Below are 5,578 nucleotides of genomic sequence, written 5' to 3' on the forward strand. Positions count from 1 at the left end.
TCAGGCAATTGCAAAACTGAGTGTGCCAAGGACACAGAGAGAAGTACGTGCTTTCTTGGGCATTACATCATACTGTAGGCAGTGGATACCAAATTTTTCTTGGCTGGCCAAACCTTTGGTAGCATTAACCTGTAAAGATACACCAAATCCCGTTCCATGGTCTGAAGATTGTCAGAAAAGTTTCTCCGAATTGTGTAATGCATTGTGTTCGACTCCTGTGTTGGGTACCCCCGACTACAGTAAGCCTTTTACACTGTATGTCCATGAGAAAGAAGGTTGTGCATTGTCAGTGCTGACACAGTCTTTTGGAGACAAACAGCGTCCATGCGCGTATATTTCGTCGACTTTGGATCCGGTAGCTAAAGCATTGCCGAGTTGTTTGAGAGCCACAGCGGCAGCAGCTGTTTCTATTCGACAGTCTGCTGGGTTAGTGATGAATAACATGTTGATTGTGATGGTTCCACATGCAGTGGACACGTTGTTAAACAGGACCAAGACACAGCACTTAACTAGTGCTCGATTGTCGGGTTACGAGTTGACACTGTTAGCGAGTCATGTGCACATAAAGAGATGCAGTACGTTGAATCCAGCCACATTATTGCCAATTTCAGTAGACAGATGATGTTGAACAGCATGATTGTTTTCTCAGGACAGAAGAAGAAACGAAAGGGAGAGTAGATCTTAAAGATACTCCTCTTGTAAAGTGTGATGGTACCTTATGGGTGGATGGTTCATGCTTCAAGCTTCCGAATGGTGATACGACTGCAGCCTATGCTATCACGACTTTGCATACGATTGTTGAAGCTGCACGTATACCACATAATTCAGCTCAAGCAGCAGAGTTGATTGCACTTACGAGAGCGTGTGTGTTATCGAAAGGAATGAAAGTGACCATATATGCTGACAGCCAGTATGCGTTTGGTGTGGCCCATAGTTTTGGACGATTGTGGAAAGAACGTGAGTTCCTGACTTCGCATGGAGCAAAGATTCAGCATGGTCAGTTGGTGAATGAGCTTCTTGAGTCACTGACCTTGCCGTTACAAGTTGCGATTGTGAAATGCAGTGCACACAAGAAGGTTACTGATGATGTTGGTCGTGTTAATGCATTTGCTGACGAAATCGCAAGAGAAACAGCAAAAGATGTGATGAATCGAATGTATGTTGCAGGCCCCGCAAGATGGGTTGGTGACGTTGGAATGTGTGAAGATACGATAGAGAGTGTAAAGTCTCTTCAAGCTGAACCTTCAGAGAAAGAGTTGAATGTGTGGAGAGAAAGTACGGGTAAATTGGATGAAAATGGTTGTTGGATTGACTTGTCAGAACATCAGCGATGGTTGTTACCCGATGCGTATGTGCTTGCAGTGGTGACAATGGCTCATGGAATGGCCCATATCAGTGTGAAAGGGATTTGTAAGTTGTTGGCTCCAGTATGGCAAAATGCTGGAATTCCTAAATGTGCAGAGAATGTGGTCAAGAATTGCATGGTGTGTCTGAAATACAATCCTGGTAGGGGAACCCCAACTCCAGCTGGTCATTTTGCGCCTCCAACGTATCCGTTTGAGGTTTTGCAGCTAGATTTCATCCATATGGAAAGATGCAACAATTTGAAATACGTACTCGTTGTTGTTTGTGCCTTTTCAAGATGGGTAGAAGCATATCCCTTAAAAGACAACACTGCCTTATCCACAGCTAAAGCCCTTGCCAAAGAATTCTTCCCTAGGTTTGGAATGCCGAGAATGGTCTGGAGTGATAATGGGAGTGAATTTGTGGGTCGTGTGATGAAGAAAGTATGTGAAGGGCTAGATATTCAGCAGAAATTTCACGCTGCAAATCACCCCCAATCAGCTGGACTAGTAGAGTGCTATAATGGCACGTTAAAATTGAAGCTGGCCAAGATTCAAGCGAGCACTGGTCTTAAATGGCCTGACGCCCTGCCTTTAGCACTCCTATCAACAAGAATGACTGTGCATTCGCGAGTGGGACTTAGTCCTTATGAAATTGTGTTCGGCCGCCCGGCCAACATATGGGGAGTGCCAAGGCCGACAAAATTCAGTGAGATCGAACACCCCGTACTACTTGATTATCTGTATGAATTGACGGCTAAATTGCGTGTTTTACACCAACAGGTGCATGATACTTTGCCTCAGGTCTCTGAAGCTCCAGGACATCCTATCAATCCTGGATCATGGGTGCTGGTCAAAAACTTCAAGAGGACAAAGAATGATGAGCCCCGTTGGACCGGCCCCCACCTCGTCCTTCTCTCAACGAGATCAGCTGTTCGAGTAAAAGGGAAAAATAACTGGATCCACGGCGTTCACTGCAAGAGGGTCCCTTTGCCTTTGCCCTACGACCGGTGGGTCCAGGAGGGGATCGCTGACTCCGAGACTGAGATTGTGCCTCGTTTTCTGCCTTTTAGCAATGCACGTGTAAAAGGAACAATTTCTGAGAAAGAAAGTGACAACATTCTGCAAGAAGCTGTGCCACCGTCAATTCGATTAGACACTACAGAGCCTGAACTCTTGTTCCAAGACCAGACAGTGGCTGGAAAGAGTCGCTATAATTTGAGGTCGAGAACTATGGACAAATAAAAATTCTTTTTTCTTTGCTATTTTTCAAAGTGCAGCTCTCTCATCTGAGAAACTTGCTTATTTTTGTTTTTCGAACCGCCATCCGGGTTCAGCTGCAGGGTCGTGGTTGCCCAAGTCTTTGGAGTGCAGCTGAAGACGTTAGGTCGACAGTTCTGGTCGGTCTAAGGCAGTTGCCCTGGACTGACAGAAGCATTCCTTAGCATAGAACACCCTACCACCACGAGCAGCGATTAGAGAGGATGAAGTTTTTCGAGAATGAGAGACCTGCCAAACAGATGAACTTTAAAGCCAAAATATGTATAATAATGACAAAGAAACGATTTTTGATATTATGTATTTTCATGTTGCTTAGTGTAATTACGTTGATATGTTTTATTCTCTTTTCAAGTGACATTTGCACCCACTACACAGCCTATACCTCCTTCTACTGTTTCCTCGCATTCCTTTCACCCTCTGCCTGAACACGAGTCTGCTAGAATATTAGAATTTGTCAATAATTCATTCATTCAGCTTCTACATCAACACCAATTAGTAGTTAACACAACTAACTGTTGGGTGTGTGGTCTTATGCCTCATACTACTGATAAAGGTATCCCTTATCTGATCCTGCCTTTCAGCCATAATGGTTCTGTGTGGGCATATAGAACGATATTCATATACGCTCATGAAGCCAACCCCCTACGTTCTGTGAAGGATAATGCTAAGAATAGTGCTCTAGTTAAGGGTATAGTAGATATGATTAAGGAAGACATTTCCTATGAGACTATCCCGAGAGATGAGACACTAGCATATATTGGATGGAACATAACAGGATATGGAGCTGCTCTGAGTGAGAACCAGCGAGCAAGGGGATCCTCCCCGATGTGGGTTGTACCCCATCAGGGTCACCTATGTCTGCAAGGTAATGGCAAGAATCCCAGAGCTCAGTTAGGGAAAAGTATCTGCACTGAAACATATGTTTTTTGCGTCTCAGACTTCCCCTTCGTTCCTAGCAGCTAAGGGTACCTATTTCATCTGCCATAATAGAGCCTATACATGGTTGCCCCCTGACCTCTCAGGCACATGTTTTGTTTCGTTCCTGTTGCCTCCCACCTACACGGCCGCGGCAGATTACCATAAGACAAGGACAGTTAGAGGTGTCATCAGTAAAGAAGACACTACAGGACAAGAACTTGGAGATTTCGTAAAGGGTTTTCTGCCGTTTTGGGGGCCTATGGTTAACAGCAGGAACATAAGGCAATTGACAAGGGTGGTTGAATCCACGGTAGATGAAACCGCCGGTGCCCTTGGTAATTTGACTGCTGAGCTCCAGTCGGATCGCCTTATGACTCTTCAGAACAGGGTCGCATTAGACGTCATACTTGCAGACCGAGGTGGGGTATGTACAGTGATCCAATCAAGTTGCTGTGTTTTCATTCCAGATAACGCTCCGACAGTTTACCAGGCCATTTCCAAATTGCATAAGATCTCTGAATCTATCCATGTGGATGAAGGAGATTGGTCATTGATGGGGTGGTTCTGGGAACTGATATCCGCCTGGGGATGGAAGATTCTGATAGTCATTGGGATGATCTTAGCCATTCTTTTCCTGTTCTGTCTGTGTATACAGTGTGCTCCTGCAATATGTGGCCTCTGTGCTACATCGTGTGTAAGGAAACCTGTATCAAGGGACGAGCTAAGTAATAGGATGATGCTACAGCAACATCTCAACGACTTTATGAATATAGACCTGAACTCAGACGTAGACTCAGACTAACGTGAGTATAAGTTAATTGCCTATGTGAGGGCAAAAGGAGGGTCTATGGTACTTTAAATTCTGGACTCGTGTTATAAACATCATCGTATCGTGACGATTTTGGTATCAGCAGACCGCAAATGATTAGGATACTATACATGAGCATTTTCGCCATGTTCGGGTGAAGAAATCACCCTGAAATCATAGTTTCCGTTCTGATCCCTCGGGTCCATCTTAGAACGACAGCCATTTTGTGATTGCCCTCACATAGGCCCAGATCTAAAGCCAAGCATGGGTCTGAAGGACACGTACACCTTTGTTGACTTTTCGGTGACCCGGGCAAGCTGACTCCACTGCCCGAAGCCAAACCTGTTCGGCCAGTTCCTTTCCCAGTGGCCGAATGAGATTAGTATCAAGGAAGGCATATCATAAAACCCTTTTCATCACACTCAAGCCATGTCTAATCTTACACACACCTGCCCCTGTTTCTTGCTTTATGACTTGCTTTACGAGGAGGAGGTGCCCGTTTTTATTGGGGGTTCGTCGATATCTGATGAAAGTACTAAGCCTCGCCGGGTAATTGATTGAGGGCTGGGCAAACTGAAATGTGGGCTTGTCATCATGACTCTGCTTTTTCTTTGTAGTGAAAATATGTGAATGGTCAACTGTAAAATAGGGAATGTTTGCCTAAAGCACAATATTTTGTATAAAAGAGAAGGCTGGATTTGTAAGGGGAACAGTCTCCTGCGAATATACACCGTGTTGTACTTCTAGGATACCTGTTACTGGCTGCAGCCAATAAATACGATCTTTGACTTCACCAAGAAGACTCTGTGTTTCTGTAGTCTGAAACAGGAAGAACTCGAAGTCTTCGGGTGTGTCCCCTGGCACCGCTGGGTTCTGAAAAACCCAGTACTTCAATCTGATGAGGTGGTGGTGTCGGCGGGTGGCGTTCCTGTGGGCTGTGTAGCTTTTTGGTGTTCTTTCATGGGTCCAGGGTGGTGAGCTGCATCAGAGCGGAGGGAGAGGTGAGAGAGGTGAGAGAGGTGAGAGAGACCTTAGTGACACTAAAGTACTGTCCCGAATTGTATTGAAGCTTCCCATTAGATCCTTAACTCTTCCCCTGGAATTACGTACAGCCTGGCTTTGCTGGAATAGATGTTTGAGGCGAGCTAAGATTAAGTGCTCTTATGCTCCAGGAATTCCACTGCTCATGTGTGAGGCCCTGCCGCATGGGGGCAACTGGCAGAGATTA

This window comes from Triturus cristatus, chromosome 5_2 (assembly GCF_964204655.1).
Source record: "Triturus cristatus chromosome 5_2, aTriCri1.1, whole genome shotgun sequence".
Classification (NCBI taxonomy): domain Eukaryota; kingdom Metazoa; phylum Chordata; class Amphibia; order Caudata; family Salamandridae; genus Triturus; species Triturus cristatus.